The 18943-nt window shown below is 38.2% G+C and overlaps 1 protein-coding gene across 5 annotated transcripts in view; it reads left to right on the top strand.

The window, feature by feature from the left end:
- The first annotated feature begins 2913 nt into the window (after positions 1 to 2913).
- PAM (peptidylglycine alpha-amidating monooxygenase) overlaps positions 2914 to 18943 on the top strand; it is a 155739-nt gene continuing 139709 nt past the window's right edge. For 3 of the 5 annotated variants that reach the window (XM_039338635.1, XM_039338633.1, XM_039338629.1), the window contains exon 1: positions 2914 to 3058. The gene's annotated coding sequence lies outside the window, so the exon portion shown is untranslated. The other 2 variants (XM_039338630.1, XM_039338632.1) reach the window with 2 other exon arrangements.

Genomic DNA, 18943 nt, shown 5'->3' with positions numbered 1-18943 from the left:
TGAAAATGTTACAAGAAGCAAAAGAAAATGGAGGATTTGGGTTATCAGACTGGGTTCTATTCTATCAAGCAGCTGCATTAATATGGTTAAAAGAATGGATAACCCTTAGACACAAAAGATATTTAGAAGGGCACTCGGAATGGCACACTTTTCTAGGATACGGGAAGAACAAAATCCACAAATACTTTCAAAATCACTATGTAAGAAATGCCTTGCTTTTAACATGGAAAAAGATAAAAATAAAAATTTATATGAAAATACCAGGATGGATCTCAACAATGGAAGTGTCTGTACACCTAAATTTAATCAACTACAAGAAATTTGTGACCTATAGAGACATTATAAATACTGAAGGAAAATTACAAACTAAATAAGAATTGGAAGAACAGGGCATTGAGCTATCATGATGGCTACACTTGCAAATGCAAATGAGATACAAAAAAGATAGCAAAACATTTGGTATTTATAAAGACCAAATAGTGTTTGACCAGATACTATTGTCATCAAATGAAAAATTGATTACGAAACACTATAATTTTTGTTAAAGATGGAAGATGAACTAATTAAAGAAACAATGATAATTTGGACAAAAAAACTTTGGGCACAATGTAGAATTAGAAAAATGGTAAAACTTGTGGGAAAGAAACTATAAAATAACAAGGGCAGCTACTTATAAAGAAAATTTATATAAATTGTTTTATAGATGGCATTTACCACCTGCAAGATTAGCAAAAATATTTTAAAACATGTCTAGTAATTGTTGGAAATGTAAGCAAAAACCAGGCATGTACTATCACCTCTGGTGGACATGCCCCAAAGCAAAAGAATTCTGGTCAAAAATACGTATGTGGTTTGAGAAAATTCTAAGAAAATATGTAGATTTTAAAACAGAACTATTTCTGTTATATATAATCACAGGAAACTATGACAAAAGTGTATATATTTAATATTACATGTACTAACAGGAGCGAGAATTACATTTGCATAGTTTTGAAAAATGAAGGAACACCAACGGAAGACATAATTAGGAAAATTTTGGACTGTGCAAAAATTGATAGGCTTACATTGAAAATGAAAGGGAAAGAAGACACAGAATATTTTCAAACATGGGATAATTTTTACAAATTGCTAGAAAAACGGAGTAGAGAGTAGGAATGAAAGTTGTATTATTATTGTTAAATATGTGGACCCAGACAACATGTTGTTTATTAAGCACTAAAGATTTGTAACTAGAAAAAATTAATAAAATATCTATTTAAAAAAGTAGACTTCTACAGTTTGACCTGAAATAACAACATCCAACTGAGAACCAAAATTATGGATGACTTCATGCAGATGTTAAAAAAAAAAAACATTGAGGCAAGTGCTGAGTATATGGAAACCCAGAGTAGTGCAACTATGGATGTGACCAGAGTTTCCCCAAACACATCACCTGGAACTATCTGCTTAGGCCAAACGAGAAGCTTCTAGGAAGCACTGTATTACCATGTGAACATAGGACACTTGTACCATTTCATATTCAGAGCAACTGCTTCAGCTAAAAACACTTCAAATTCAAAATACATTGCGTGTCTCTATAAATTTCCCTGCATAGTCAAAATTGCTAATTTTCATACCACTTCATTTTCTGTGCACAATTTTAGTAACTCCATTCTGAAGGCAAATCATTATGGAGGCATTGTTTGAAATGAAAGCCACACAGTTCTCTCGATTTAGTCCTGAATTAGATATTTTCAATGGTTTCTTTTTCAGCAGCTGCAGAGCACAGAGCTACAGACACATTCAGAAAGGGAGTCTTAACATTGAGAATTTTCAAAGATGGAATTACTAGGAAGAATACTTCTGTGCCAGAACTACTGTACTATTGTATTTATAAATTCCCCAAGAGTTTGTTCTCGTCATTGCAGTATAAAAGTAGCTCACTTGACTGTTGGCCGCATTCTTTATTTCTTGGCTATGAGGATGCCTGGAAACACTCTGCCTACCAGTTTACTGAAATTATCATTCACAGAAAAAGGCAAATTACACTGCAGTAAAACACCCTTGTATTTACCCAGCAACTTGGAAGCTAGGCGTTAAAGCCTCTCATCAACCTGCTTTTTCTGCTGTTGCTCAGAGGTCCTATCTAAATGTCTCTGTAAAAAAGCAGGGGGTGGGTAGGTGGAGGAAAATTCATCATAATAGCCTGGGGGTGGGGGGAAGAGGGGATGATATCCCCTTACTCTCATGGAGAATGTCCCAATTTGGCAAATAGATCTTCAAGGAATGTGGTTTTCGCTGTAACTTCAAGATGAAATGAATGAAAATAATTCACCACAGGATCTGACCTAGTTTAGTCTTATTCGGTCAATTTTATTATTTGGATATAACTTGCTTTGTACCTGTACCGGCAAGAGCTACTGCTACCTGGCCACATTGACTCATATAGACAGCAATCACTCTAAGGAGTCAATAGCATCTTTACGTGCGGGCTAAGTGCCCGCGTGTGTACACGAAGCCACAATCAAGTGTAGTTTCAGACGTCTTGCAAAAAAAAAAAAAAAAAAGTCCTCTTGTTGCCCCTAACATGGCACCCACTCATCCTGTCAGCGGCTCCAGCGGTTGGCTTCAGAAAAGCTCTTTGGAGGTCCCCTTTCGTTTCCTTCCTCCCACTCGTCGAGAACGGGGGAGCCGCTTTCTTTGCCCTGCAAGGCGAGGCATTCGCCGCCGCCGCTGCCGCGTCCGGCTTCTCAGACTTCGCCTTGGCCTCCTAATTTCACTCGAAGCCTCTTCGCAAAGGCGGCGACTCTGAGGAAAAACAAACATTTCCCCCTCCCAGCAGGCAGGAAAAGCAGGGCCGCCGCCGGTACATATTTGGGTTTGGGAGAGGCGGAGCGGCGAGCTGGCAGGGGGAGGGCTTGGGGCGGGCCTGGGCAACTCGGGGGTGGGCCCTAGCTCTTGGCTCGTCGTCAGAAAGGCAGTGATCGCGGCCGTCTACTCCAATCCGGGAGGAAAAAACCCCGGAGGTGGTCATCGAACAGTTGGAGAAGGCGGCGGAGAGGCAGCAGCGGGCAGGGCGGTGAGTAGCTGGAGAGGGCGGCCAAAGAGTGTCCCCCGCGAGCTCAGCGGAGGACAAGTTGCGCCAGGGCTCCGGCTCCGCGGCAGCTCTTCCCGTTTGCTCCGCGGGCCATCTCGCCGCTTCTTTCCGGACTCCTGGTCGATTCCAGTGTTTTTCGCCCTCGTTCTCATGGTGGGGCTTGCTTGTTCTGCATCCTCTTCCAGCCCTCCGGGCAGCTTCTTGCTCGTCTTTCTTTCCTCTTCTCTCCCCTCCCGGTGCCTTTTCTTTCTCTCTGGACCGCGCCACGTCCGGGCTTCCCGCCGGGCACCTGCCTCTTCTCGCCTCCTCCCTCCCGCCCGCTTTGTCTACTTGGGAACGTGCGCCTTTTCTCGTCGGCTCCCTTCCCGGCCGAGAGCGGTTCCGGCGCTGCAGCTTTTCGGGTTTTGCTGTTGAACAACTTTTTTCCCCCTTGCATCTTGGACGGTGCCCGGCCAGAGCTGGATTGCAAGAGCAAACTTGGGTACTGCCCTGTTTGGGGCGAAGGGAGCGTAAGAATCGGGTACGAGGGGCATCCCCGAGCTGGAAGCGGTTGAGCTAATTTGGCTGTTCCCCCCCCCCCAACACCCCATCCCCCTCTCTTCTAAGCCGGCGATTAGGAGGCTTTTAGAGGCATCTTTTTCCGAGATAGCCTGGACGAGGCGGAGATCGGCGACCGCGAAGGGCCTTGGGAGCTGCGGCTACTGAGTGAGTGAAAGATTCCTCCGGTAGATAAACCCGCTTTTGTGAGGGATTTATTTCTTGCCGAGTTTTCCTTTCTGTTTTTCTTTTTGCCTCTTTTCTATTTACGATTCGCCTAAGGGGGAACGACAGCGGGTTTTGTCACAGCAAACTTCCCCCACCACCACCACCACCCCGCTTCCCTCCCGCTAGAATAGATTGCGTGAGTCAGCCCGGAGTGACGAGTTGTGTTTTTTTCTCCTTCAAGTTTTCTATCCCGTCTTCTCTTAATTGACGCCGGGTTGTACAGAAACGCTCCTTGGCGCTTTTGGAGCGCACGTCACTCGATGTCTGTACTTGCTCGGTTTTGCGAAGGCGCCTGTAAATGAGACTGGGATTCAAGAGGACCTCTGATGAAAAGCGGTTCTGTAGCAGTCATTGTCTAATTAGGGGAAAGTGATGCTTGTGGCTTTTAAGTAATGTGTGCATTGTTCTGACATTATTAACTGTTCTTGGAGAAACAATAGGGTAAGAGTGGATCGCAGAGTGCCAAAGGAGCCGACTTGGCTTGTCTGAAAGTTAACAAATAAGAAAGGTCAGAAGAAAGGCAGAAAATAGAACTTTGAAAAATAAGGGAAGAGTTCCTGGTTTCTGTTTTCTGTGATAGGCTTTACTCTCCAACTGCTTGCTCACTTTATTTCTGTCTCTCACTTTTAAAATTCTATTTTCTGCCATCAAGCCAATAAGGATGCTGAGCTACGTTTATTAGGGCATGGCTTGGTTCCTAACTTTATGATAATATACTTTTAAACATATCACTTTCTATTTCTCCAAACAATGGTGTTTTTTTGTTTCAGACTATGTAAACTGTTGTCATTGTGCTTTCGACAGGCATGGCGTAATACTTTTAGTGTCGCAGTGTTTAACTTCAAGATAAACATGCAACATCTTACACTTAATTATAGATTTAATTGTGTTGTTTTTCTGCATATTATATCAAGGACCATGTAGTAGAAAATAAAATTTTGGCAAATGAGAGAAGGTTCCCTAAAATGCTATAAGTATAATTCTTTGAATTACATTTTTAGATTATAGGGCAAGCCTGAATACCTTTTCCAGACTTCTGCGTTATAAGTCTTACTGACTTTTAGAAGAATTGATTTTCATAATGTCTTTGAATGGGATAATGAGAGCTAAAATGATATAATCCACAAAATATATTGCTGCTTCCTATGCAGGTTTGATTTTTGAAATATTTTATTAACAGACAATGATATAGTGAACATAGCGCAGGACTGGCATAATTTACTTAAGATAAAGCATTGTTGTTTGTTATATGTTGTTTTTGGTGAGCTGCGGCTGCACAAATTTGATAAATATATGAGACAGACATTGCTTCATAAACTTCATTGCACTGCTGAGACTATAACTTCTCAGTGGAAGTAATGGTTTCAAGAACATTGAATTTGTGGTTGCTATTTGATTTCTAGGTAAGTACTACTCATAAATATTGAAATATGTATTTAGTGTTCAACTTGACCTTTTGGAGCATGTAATGATTATATGTAGTTTGCTCATGAAAGGTGGTCTTACATGAGCCATTTTTATTTATTCATCCATTCATTGAATTTCTTTGAATCAAAATCACACTTTAAAAGCCTCTGTAAAGTGAAGCTAGACATTCAATGCAACAAAATGCTGTAGGATCAGTGATGCTGACATAAGCATACACTATTCTGTTTATCTTATAAAAATTTTCATATTATTATACAATGAACATTCAGATGACATTTTAGAAATAGTGATGCCGGTAATTCTCTCACAGATTTGGAGTAGGTCAGAAAATCCAAATATGGATGCCATTCTACACTGGAAAACTTTTATACAAAGCAGATCTTCAAATAGTTTTCTTATTTTAATCATACTTAGCTTTTAGGAAGTATATTAGAAGGCATAATAATACAGCTTCGCAGCTTACTGTCTGAATACTATATTGTGCCGTTTATCACCATTAATTTAAGGATTTTAAAGCACCCGCTAATTTTAAAGGTTTAGCTAAAGGGAGAAGAAAGGCAACAAGGTAGCTGATGCTGTTTCAGAGGTTATATGAACCACTTATTACTAATATTAGGAATTTTAACTCTTCTTGGGGTTATTAGCTCATATTTAGAAAGGAGTATATTATATCATGACCAAAGCATATCCAGCATGTTTGTTTGCTTGCTTTGCTTTATGGTAGGGATTGAAGAGAACTACTTTGATGTAGTGGCTAAGATACCAGGCTAGAAACCAGTAGACTATGACTTCTAGTCTTTCTTTAAGCATAAAATCAGGGTGAGTTTGAGCCAGTCGCTCTTTCCCAGTCCTAGGAAGAAGGCAATGGTGAACCGCTTCTGAAAATTTTGCCAAGAAAACCACTAGAGTAAACACTGATTCAAAGGCACAAAATAAATATTGCTGAACATTTTTTACTATAAAAAGAAAGGGGATTCCTTGCTTGCTTGTACTCCATAATGAACAAGCTGAGATAAAATTTAGCTTCTTAATCTTGCTATCAACTCTTATTAATTTTGCAACTTTTTAAAAAAAAATACAAAGCTGTTTATTATTATTTATTCATGCCTCTTTTCTTCAAATTGTTGTCTCTGTCACATAGAGTTTTCCTTAGAAAGTCAAACTTGTTTTATGACCAAGGGCTTGCTTCAGGATACTTTATTATAGAATATATTATCTGACTTCTATACATCTTTCGTTGATATTGACCAACTTTATTAACATTTTTCCTAATCATATCAAGATGAATTTAATCTTATGGCTAACTAGGCCACCTTGTATATAAGCAGATGTTCTTTCACTGTATGGGTAATTTTGTAAGTAGGCCCATGTTATGTGTTAATAGGTCTGTAAGGCACACTTAGCGGTATAATTCTAGTGCTGAATGCCACCAAGTTATGAATTCTGTATTCTGTAATGTACATTTTAAAGTTGTTCATGTTAAAGAATCTGAATTAAAGAGGTTTTAACAATCACTGTCTCCCAAACATCCATAACATTGTCAAATTTGGAAAACTGCTATGGTTAGTGATCATCAATGAATAGTGTAATTTAATTTTTCATGAATTTGTCTAATTCCAATTTCAGTTATAACACATTGATGCTGATGATTATATCTGAAGGTATCAAATTCCTATTGTTCAACCATGTGCCATGGGAGCCAGTAATTCTTTTTAATGCCTAAAAGGACAATCAAAATGAGCAAAGATCTGGATCAATTCCTTGAAGAAAATATATCATTTAAATCTTTTTAGCATAGAAAAAAAGATAAATGATAGAACTCTATAAAATGGAAATGGTGAAGAGGAAGAGGTTCCTCTCTCTTCCTTTCTCCCAATCCCCATAATACTAAAAGTTGTAATAAAGGCATTAAAAAGAATTACTGGTTCACATGGCACATGGTTGAACAATAGGAATTTGATACCTTCAGATATAATCATCAGCATCAATGTGTTATATAACTGAAATTGGAATTAGACAAATTCATGAAAAATTAAATTACACTATTCATTGATGATCACTAACCATAGCAGTTTTCCAAATTTGACAATGTTATGATGTGTAGATGTCAACTCCCAGAATTCTCTTAAAGTTGCCAAGTTTAAAAAATACCAAACTACAGAATCATAGGCAGGATACTTTCCCATACTGCTTGCTGGTAAACACTAGTAAGAAAGCATTGTTAACCTCCTGTCCTTCGTTTGCATTTGTCATGACATCTGTTAGACAATGCTGAAGTAAATCATCCTTAATTGTGATGCTTTCTTTGCAAGTTAGTTCTGACCTAGCCAAAAAAAAAAAAAAAAAAAAACTGAAAAGGAGAAATACTCAATTTTTAAATAATTTAAAAAAAGATGTCTTGAGGAAATTTGTGTTCAGTCATACCTTTCAGAAAATTTTAATAATTTGTCAGCTTTTTTATTCTTTAGATCAGTGGTCCCCAACCTTTTGGGCACCAGGGACCGGTAACGTGGAGAGGGGTTTTTATGCGGACTGGAGGGTGTGTGGTTTTGTGTGCTGCCTGGATCTCGGGATGGGGCTTTGCTTGTTTGTGCGGACCGGTTGCTGGCATGCTGTGGCCTAGTACTGGTTCATGGACCGGGGGTTGGGACTACTGCTTTAGATAATTCAATTTCACTTAGCTTAGCTCACTAGCCCATTTGTATGAATATGTTTTTCAAAAGTCATATAATTGCAGTTATATAATTGCCATTGACTACCTCTAAGCCTTGAGTTGCAGTTGTCTGTCTGCCTGCTATCCTCCCTCTTTCCCTTCCCATTTATTCCCCAATCTTAGCTTGGGAGAAAGGAGGAAAATTTTAACAAATTGACAAAATCTTATTCATTGATCAGTACAAGAGTGATCAAGAACATCCTTGTGCAGTGTTGATCAAACTTGGCAACTTGTAATATGTGTGGACCTCAACTCCCAGAACTCTCCAGCCACCATGAATTCTGAGAATTGAATCCACACACCTTAAAAGTTGCCAAATTTGAAAAAATACTGTATTAGCCTAGTATTCCATCATCCATAATCAAATTACTGTTGTATGAAATTCCTAGTATAATCTGTTTGAGCCTATTGTTAAGAGGTACAAATTCAATCACCTAGCACAGTGATGGCGAACCTTTTAGAGACCGAGTGCCCAAACTGCAACCCAAAACCCACTTATGTATCGTCGGGTGCCGAATGGGCATGGCCCATTGGGTGGGCATGGCCCATTGGGTGGGCATGGCTGTGGTGGTAATGGCAGGCTGGGTGGGACTAAAAAGTTCAATCAATCAATTCCAACTTTGCGAGATATTTTTTTTCCCGAGAAGTTGAAATTGATTGAACTTTTTTTTTTTTGCACACGGTGGTGGACGCCTAAAGTGAAAAGGTTTTATAATACCCAGCTGAAGGCCTAGGACTGTGGCAACAGTGTGCGTGCCCACAGAGAGGGCTCTGCATGCCACCTGTGGCACGCATGCCATAGGTTTGCCACCACGGACCCTAGCAAATAGTCAGTTGTATTTATTTGAACATTTAGGGCATTTCACAAAAATAAAATAGTTGTCATGGATTTGTTTTACTTGAAGGATACTTTGTAGGAGAGAATAGCTGTAGATAATGCCTATCAGCAGGCTCTGTTCTAATGTGTCATATTTTTTCTATACCTGCTTCTCAGGGCAAACATCTGAGGTTCAGTTTTGATCTAATTTCCGATTGCCAGAGATATAGGCCTAATCAAGATAAAAATTCAAATAAAATGCAGCTTCCACATTTGTAGTGATGGAAAAACAATGTATTTCTTTAAAGAATTGTTAATTTCTTTTTCATCTTTTATTTTAAAATAAAATAACAAACTGGTAATTGGGGGATGGATTTATAACCAGCTGCGTATGTAGGCTTTTGACCTCACATTGTTGCTCTTCCCTTGCCCTAGGATAGCATTCTAGCTTGTGATGTGTAAGAATGTACAACTTCAGTCAGCTGTCAGCCTTGCAGCTTCTGATTAGTTCTGTCAATCTGATGTCAGTTTCAGGCCCGGGAAAGTACTTACAAGAAGAAATGCTGTGACTTAAATATTACATGCTTCAGACAGGTGAAAAGGCAGTTATCTTCTAAACCCTGAAGCTCTTGTCAAGTTTCATTTTATATGGCTAGGAGAATTTCACATAATGGAACCAGTGCCTTAAAATATGCATGGGGTAGTATGTACAGTGTGATGCTGTGTTATATAACAAAGAAATTCTCCTATATTTCACATGAAGTTTAATTAAAATGTTCTTTTCTGACCTTGCAACTTTGAATTATGTTTATTAGTGCCTACTGACTCCAGCTCCATAACCTGTAGCCAGGGTAGAATTGAGAAGTGAGAATTGTGTTAAGGACAACAAGCTGATGAATACACAGCACAAAGAATGAGTATTGGCCATCTTAGATTATTAAGGCATTAAAATAAAGTTTAGTATATTGCTAATCTGACGTCTTTGAAGTTACATATTATTTTATTGAATTGTTTGTTACATTTACACATAGACAAACTGAGCTCATTAGCTTTATCTCTTCTCTTAGGTCTGAAAATTAGTACTAATTTTTATTTTTATCCTTAGACTTTTTCTATCATCCTTTTATCTTGATTCCTGGCCTAACAGTTATAATAAACTTTTCAGGTGATGTGATCTCTACAACAATAGCTCTGTGAACTACAATTGCCTAAGAGAGAAGGATTTGTTTCCACAAAACATCCTAAGCTGTGATTTAAGAAAATATGTTTCTTTGACTTGTATGAGTGCTTAGCTTATAGCAACAGTGGGTGGCACACAAATTAAAAACAAGCATAAAATCAAAACAAATGGACAACCAAGGCTGTTACTTGATCTATAGTGGCTCTTATACTTGGACCATTCAACATTCTAACCCAGTGTCAAATTTTGGCTTACCATGTTGTGCAAATCCGGCCATTTAGTTTTTCAGTCATAACATATAGCTTAGCATATTGCAGAACACAATAATGAGTGAGAATGTAACAAACATATAACAGTAGGCCAGTGTTCCATAATATCTTCCCATCCTCTTGTTTTAGTGTGCTCCCCATTTAAGTTTTTTTACCTAATTCAGCTACCACATGCACATCTGCACTTGCTTTTGAAATATGTTTGGTTTCTAACCGTGTGTGTCCATAGAAGAATGTGAAAATGACGAAACACACATGAACAGATGGTGCCTTTTTTATAGTGTGATGTTTTGTGTAATAAGTAAGGAGCAGATCTTTGTTACAATGTTATGATACACATTTTCTCAAACAAAATCCCCTTTTAGTGTGAATGCTTATGTTTCTAACATTGCTTTATTGAAGATTTCAGTACTGCAGTTGTTTATGTTCTCTTTGTTTTGTTTTAAATAGTTTTATAAAGAAAATCTGATCTTCCTCTCTGCTGAGTTTTTAGAACAACTTTGAGATATGTAGATTTCACCTCCCAGAATTCCCCAGCCAGCATATATTTAAGATTTATGGCAGACTTGAAAAGTATAGATTCATAATTTGAACTATTTCTCTGTGATATTATCAATAGAATAATTTGTGATGGTCTGTTAAATGAACTATTAAGGGACTGGGATGAATTCATACTTCTGTTACTCCTGAATGAGTAGCTGTATGGATAATTATCTGAACCATTCAGTGGAGGCCTTTTATTTCTTTATGATTAAGAAAAATCTGAATTGTCTTTTGTCCTAATATCCAGAATTACATCTAATTTTGCTAAAGTTAAGCAGGTATTCTTTGTTTATTCTAATAATATTTTTTTAGTCAGGTGTAATAAAAGTAAGCTGGTGGTTCTTGACAAAAATAATCTTATATAGTCTAAGATCAATATTTAGCTATATACTACTAAAATTCAACCTTCAGTTGAGTGAAATGCTGCAAAAAAAAAAAAAAAATCAACAGAGATGCTTCAAGTGGGCTAATGTACAGACCCGTTACTCCCAGGGGAATTAAATGTTGGAAATTTTTTGCTGCTTTAGCGTGGCTGCAATGCTGCTGTTCAGTGGTGCTGCCACCATCAGCTGCTGTCACATGATCCTCACTTTCAAATTCCCTGACAGTTTTGCACAAATTGATGGGGAATCCAGAAGGAGCCAATATGATTTCCAATGCTCCTACACTCCTTGCTATCTTTCCACTAACAAAGTTTTGCTTATGGGAAGCTTGCAGGGGAAAAGTCAGTGGAAAAAGGTCCAATCCCTGTGTTCAGTTGTCAGCCACTTGGGTTCTTCCTCACTTCCTCTCTCATCTATCATTAACCATTTATCTGCCTACTGTGAAGGGGAGGGAGGGAGGAGAAAAGAGGATGGAGTGAGGTACATACCTGTTGCTGGGAAGGGGAGAGAGGGAAGGAGGGAAAAAAGGAAAAATGAGAAAGGTAGAGAGGGGAAGAAGTGTGAAAAAACAGACAGGGACAAAGAAAGAAGGAGGGAGGGAGAAAGGAAGCAAGGAAGAGAGAAAGGAAACAAGGGAAGGAGAAAGGAAAAAGGAGAGAAGAAAGGAAGATTTCCGACTCTCACTGCAAACTTCCCATAAAAAAAACATAAGGAAGCTGACAGCATGTTAGAAATTATTTCCACTGATTTGGCCATCCATGGTCATTCTGCTTCTCTGCTTAGGTAAGAAAATATTTCTGAAATTATGAATTTTTCTATAAACTGTAGCATTTCTCTTTTGAGTTTTATTTCTCTTTTGTTGAGTTATTTTAACTTAATCAAAACCATTCTGTTTGCATCGTGGGATCAATTTTTCTGTAATGCTTCCTGATAGTGGGGGTGAGGGTGATGATGATAATGATATCCATTTATATTTGACTCTTGGTGATTCTATGGGCCAGGTGTTTCCACATCTCTTGATCTTGCACTACTACTTCTTTGAGTTTTTCTATGGCTGGTGTCAGCTTTTATGGTATCCAGCCACTGTGTTGTTTGATGGCCTGATTTCTTTTTACTGTTCACTCTTCCAAACATAATTGCTTTCTCCAATGAATTCCTCCGCATGACATGGCCAAAATAAGTGAGTTACAGTTTTGTGATTTTTCCTTCCAGTGATATGTCTGGCTCCAGTATTTGGTCATTTTTGCTGTTCAGGGACTATGCAAGAGCATTCTCCAGCACCACAGCTCAAATGAGTTGATTTTCTTACTGTCTTGCTTTTTTAAGGCCTAACTTTCATAACTATAGGTTGTTATGGGGAACACAATACAGCAGGCTAACCTACATTTGGTTGCCAAACTGATGTCCTTGCTTTTCCATATTTGGCTCATATTCATCATTGTTGTGTGACTTAGTGTAATCTGATTTTTTATTTCTGGGTTGTATTCACCAGTTTGAGCTACTGTATCTGTGACGCTAGAAAAATGAGTTTTTCCATGTGTTCTATCTCTTTGCCATTTCCATTCCTTGCAGAGGTCATGAGTTGGTCTTTTTGATTTTCAGAAAGAGACTAAAATTCTCACTTTCTTCTTTGATTTTCTTGACCATATGTTCCAGGCCTTCTTTGGTTTCTGAGAGAAGAGTTGTATCATCAGCATGTTGAAGATTGTTGTTGTTTCTTCCTCCAGTCTTTACCCCCATTTCTGATTCTTCAAGATCTCGCTTTCTCTCAGTTGTGGGATTCAGCCGGTTCGCACCAGTTTGGCAGAACTGATACCTAATTTTTTGTTGAGTTCAGCGAATCTCTGTTTTCTGGAACATGTCTGGTTTTCGTTCAACTTCCTTCGAGGCTGGGGGGAAAAACCCTCCCCAAAAGTCCAAGAGAGGAGTGACGGAAACCAAATGGAGATGTGGCACCTTTGATCATGTCACTCAGACGAAAACTGTGCTTCTCAGAAATAATTTCAGGAACAGACACTTCATCTCTCTAGTTTCCCAACTGGTGCATATAGGAAAGGGGATAAGGCCACCGAGTATTAGCTGGGATTGTGGTTAAGAGAATTATTTTAATCCCACCATTGCTTATGATCATTTCTTGATGGTACTGAACTCAAGCTATTCTTCCAAACTTTGTGTTTTGAGTCTTTGTATTTTCAGATGAGTATGTAGGAAATGGATATATAGTCTACTGCAACGATTTGTGGTTTGGGCTACTAATCCACATAGGTATTAAAAGAATAACGGAATGGCACATTTCTTATTTCTTTTCCTTTCTGGAATTGCCCATACAAAAAATTGTCTTGGAGAATTTTAAAAATCATCCTTATACATCTTACTGTGGCTGAATAAGAGCTCAGTGTGAGAATGCATCCTGTCTATCTAGATAACTTATACAGATAGTCCTCATTTAGTGACCATTTGCAATTTACAATAAATCCTTTAAGGGTCTGCAAAGCAAAGGATAGCTGAAGTAAGATCCTAAGCACAGTCACAGTTCCACTTGACAACCATTTCACTTAACAACTACTGCAAGTTGCCAGTACAATTGTGGCAACTAAATGACAGCCTTTTGCACATGGGCTGGGCCAGAGGGAGGTGCTGGAATTGCTTGAACTGGTTGCTTAAATATCACATCACACTTCAGTTATGAACCATGGTCTTCCTAGAAGTAGTAAAACCAAAGATCATTTAATATTGTTTTTAGATCTGTTAACCTAGGGAGAATAACATTTTAAAATGTATTTGCTAGAATAATTAGTTTTTCCTGGTAAAGGCCATTTGAAGAAGAAGAAAAATAATTGGAAACTGTGTCATTTAAGCACTATAGCCATTAAATTTGTTTTGAGGTTAATTTGGGGTTTTCCTATCTCTGAACCCTTTTTATCCATTTGTCTATTCCATTCTTATTATTCATGGTTGCTTGGGCTGCTTACAGTTGAGTCAGCATGCAAAGGATCCCAATTTCTCCATCCAAAGCTTAGAGAAATAATAGCATAGTGTATCTGTGGGCTTCATTTATGAGGAGTTAATGTTATAAGTGGTAACTGATTGTGTTTATTAAGATCAGCTAGGATTAAGATTCTGACCTAGAAAAAGAAGGAATTTAACAGATTGCATGGAACATACCATTACTTGCCTTACCTCAACTTCCTTACATCCCTTTCATTATTTCTTTAAAAACAAAATCACTTATTCACACAATACTACCTTGATACTTTTCTATCAGCAGGTCTGGGGACCCTAGAGTGACACGGGGCCAACCAAGTGCTGGAGTGATTGTGTGGTTGCCACCATGTGGGAGATATGGGTTCTTACACTGTGAAATTTTAATTTTGTAAACCAGCCAGGGCATGAATTGGGCAGCTATTTGTTTAACAAATAAACTCTGTTCAGTTAAACTGCTTAGCTTCTTAAGCACTCAGAGACGTAGATTTAAAACAAATGCAGTCCTCTTTGTAGATTCAGTCTATCTAATTATTAAAGCAAATTATCCAACTAGAAGCTGTCTTGGCAGAAGTTTATGTCATTTTGCTCACTCCTTCCCCTATAGGCAATTCTGGAATGTTAGCCCCAGCTGATGACTTTAGGCATTCCTTTCCCGTTATAATAACCAGCTCATTTACTTCCACCTGGGTTTTTTATGTGAGTGAACAGCTCTGTTCTTCACCAAGGATGTGAACTATTTGAAGGCCAGGTCTCTGAAGGACTGAGGGAGTATAGAAGTCCAGCATCAGTTTCTTTTGCTTTCTCTCAGCTGTCACCTTGACTTCAGTGTCTCCCTCATCCTTCCTTTTCCTCTCTGAAAGGCAAGCTCTCTTTTCTTAGCACCAATTCTGAAAATTCTCACTATCTAATGATGAGGTATGCTCCCAAGGAGATGGTGTTTCTCTTCACCACATGCCAACTTAATGTTTGAAGACTTGCCTTTTTCTGGTACTGGTTTTACTTGTCATGCTTTTTCTTTCATGGTGCGCCATCAATACAGTATATAAGTTTTCTCCTCATATGCATTTCATTTGTTGATGCATGATTGGATGACGGGCTTCAGATGCAGAACATAACCCAGGGATCTTCAAACTTGGCCCTTTTATGACTTGTGGACCTCATCTCCCAGAATTCCTCAGCCAGGCAAGCTGGCTGAGGAATTCTGGGAGTTGAAGTCCACAAGTCATAAAAGGGCCACGTTTGAAGACCCCTGACATAACCCAAAGGACATATATTTAAAGTTGCATTGATCATGTATGTGTGCCTTGTGAGTCAGTTTTTTGCACAAGTTTTCTTGGAAAGCTTTTTCACAAGTTTCCTAGGGCTGAGATAGTAACTGGTTCAAGGTCAGCCAACTGGCATGTGCCTAAGATTGGACTAAAGTCTCCTAGTTTCTAGCCTAGTGCTTGACTACACCAAACTGACATTGACCTTATGGCATATTAAATATAATAAATGTTGTTTTCTTAATTCAGTGATATGGGCCCATAATTGTCTTCCATTTCTGTAGAGCCCCATTCATGTTAGGGTGTCATAATTGTCTCTGTGAATACACATTTAATTTTGAGGGGAGAGGAGGGGAAGGGCAAGCAAATTTTTAGACATTAATGTCTCTTGTGAATTATAACCATGCAATGAACTCATGTAGTTGGATCTTCAGTACTACAAATAATTCCTTTTTTTCCCATTTAACCCAGGTCTGCTTTCAGTTTATTCTCAGTTTTGCTGGTAGATATCTTATAGTAACTGCTACTGGCTATGCATTTTTATTAAGTACAGTGTCAATATGATTTACTGTTTGTAACATTTCAGATGCTTCTAGTTTTAGGATGGTTCTTCAGAGATTTGGTACTACTGCTGTTTTTATAATATATAGAGTGCCTTCCAATTTGAAGTGAGCTCACAATCACCCAATGTGACTGTATGATTTTTGATACATGGTTAAAGGATATGGGTCTGGCTTAGATTTCAATTTGTTGTAATCACTTTCAACTAATAGAATAGTGTGCACATCAGCATTATTATTATTATAAACAATAAGCATTGTTTCATCCCAGCCTTCATTCTGATTTCTCACCTGTCCATATCATAGAAATAAGCATACTATTCTTCCTCAAATCACTCTTCTTTTCCTTTGGAAGCATTGTTCCACTCTCTTGCTTCTTATGATTAAAAATGTATCTGTGCTCAGACATTCACTTATTACTAAAGTCAAAAGCCTTACTTTTTAAATTTAGGATATGTTACACGTTACTTCAACTATGAATGTTCTTCGATAGCCACAATCTGAAAAGAAATCTTGCATACATTTAATGGGGGCAGATGATGGTACTTCATATGCTTTAGAATTCTACACTGTAGTTTTAAAACTACTTTGTTCATGCACAAATGTATTGTACATATCTAGTCACTATTAAGATTACTGTTTTCTGTTCATCTTTGTGGCCGCCAATTGCTCTCATGCATTACCAAAATTATAATTGCTGGCATCATCATTGATGTTCCATGTTGCTACCGGTAGTAGCATGTGGTGATGGCTGCTCAGACTATCCATATAAATAAAATAATGAAATGTCACTACTTAGCTAACTCCAAGAAGAGTGTTATTCTTTATTGTCTGCTGAGTAATATTGTGATTGGCCTTCTAGCCCAGTGTTGATTTTCTGTGATTTGTGCAATAATGCTGCCCCCCCTTTTTAATCTTTTTAACAAGCTAGTGGGCCATATGTTTTAGCACATACTTATTGCTGCACAGAAGTACAGCTGCACTTCTGACATCATGTGTTATTTATCTATAAGAAGGTAATAAATGTGACTCTACACAACAACACAAAAGGTGACTTTGTTTATTAAGAGCAGTTTGACTTTTGGCATATTACAAGGAATATACCATTGCTTTCCATAACATGCCTACGTTCAACTTTGGTAAATACTTGTTCACAGTAACCACTCTTAACTGATGACTCTTCCATATTTGAATTAAGTTGTGATAAATATGTTCACCATTTCATTGGCAAGGGAAAAAGTGACACTTCTCTTTTTTCTTGTCAATATTTTTAATTCGTTTTTTTTGTATTGTTCTTGAGCATCTGATGCTTTTACATTTTCTATTCAACAAAGTTTAGCTTTTATTATATGTTTGCATTGTAAAATCAATTATTGAAGAATAATTTAGAAATTTTATATATCAATATAATTATAATATACCTTATAGTGTGGTGTGATGGCCTAGTGGTGAATATGCTTGCCTCCCACTCAGAAAGTTGACAGGGTTGGTTCTAGGTAGTGGCAGATGTTTCCCCTGTCCTGACCACTTTCTACAGGGGGACAATCGAGAGCATCCTGTCATTCAGCAGCACAGTCTGGTTTGGAGGCATCACTACTTCAGACAGGAAGGCGGTGCAGAGAGTGGTGAGAATGGCCGAAAAGATCATTGGCAGTTCCCTCCCTCCCATCCAGGACATAGCACAGAAGCGCTGCTTGAGCAGTGTCCGTAAGATTATCTGGGACACTACACATCCTCTTCATGACCTGTTTTCCTTGTTACCTTCTGGGAGGAGGCTTTTGGTATCCGAAGCAGAACATCCAGATTCAGCCAGAGTTTCATTCCATACAGCATTAACCTTGCAAACTCTCAAGCTTCCTCCTCCTGTTATATATTCAAGATGGACAATATTTAATATTTATTACTATGTATATGTAGGGATGTGGATCTATACATATGTTGTTCATAGTATATTTAGATGTGTGTCATGTATGTGTTTCACTTTGAGAGTGGGCAACTAAATTTCATTTTTGATGTGTGCCATTGTGCCCACAGTATAAAAATGACAGTAAAGGTTATCTTATCTGAGGGCGCAAAGAGAAAAATCTGTGAACTCCACATAGGCATCAGGAAAGGCATCTGGCCAGTATATGCTTAGCCCCATCCAGTTGACTCGACTCTACCCCAGATTAAGGGATTACAGGGTCATAAAAAGGAAGGGTTAAAAAAACCTTACTATAATCTTCAATAATTAGTTTTACAAAGCAAACCAAATTAAGGGATTACAGTGTCATAAAAAGGGAGTATTTTTATTGTGAGGTTAAGAAAGACTGCCATAATCTCAATTTTTAAAAGCATTCTTTCATAATAATACTTGCTCCTTCTTCTCACATTGACATCAGTCTAATCGAATGTAACGGTTTAACCCTTCAAAGTCTTGTTTGTTCAGTGAGGCCAATTTAAATAACCCTTCTCATTCATGAATAAGATGTTATTTTCCTTAAATTTATTTTAAGAATAGTGATCTCTGATAATACAAAAGTTATCTATCCTTCCTTTGAAGTTTAAAAAAATGCTTGATATCTGCACACTTGTCACCTAAAGCAGGGCTTTTCAACCTTTTAACCCATTGTACCACTTTTAGGATATGGCAATATCCGAATATCACCAGTTGCCTAGCAAGATGTCAAAAACTTGATGACCAAAAAAAAAAAAGGAAAAAAGTGATAAAGTACAAGTAGTCCTCGACTTACAACAGTTTGCTTAGTGACTATTCGAAGTTAAGTGGCACTGAAAAAAGTGCCCCCCAAGCCACAGCCAAGCAAGACACCTACCTGTCTGAGGTTTTCATTGTTGTGAACATTTCTGTTGAGGATTGGCAGCAGGGGTGGGATAGGGGGTACTTGGTTTTTATTCCCCGTCTGCTGGGTAGTTGCAGCAGGTTTTGGTCACTTCACATGACCCTGGAGATGCTGCAACA

Source organism: Crotalus tigris, unplaced genomic scaffold (assembly GCF_016545835.1).
Source record: "Crotalus tigris isolate CLP2741 ecotype Arizona unplaced genomic scaffold, ASM1654583v1 scf7180000017710.2780689, whole genome shotgun sequence".
Lineage (NCBI taxonomy): Eukaryota > Metazoa > Chordata > Lepidosauria > Squamata > Viperidae > Crotalus > Crotalus tigris.
This window is presented reverse-complemented; position numbering and strand designations above follow the sequence as displayed.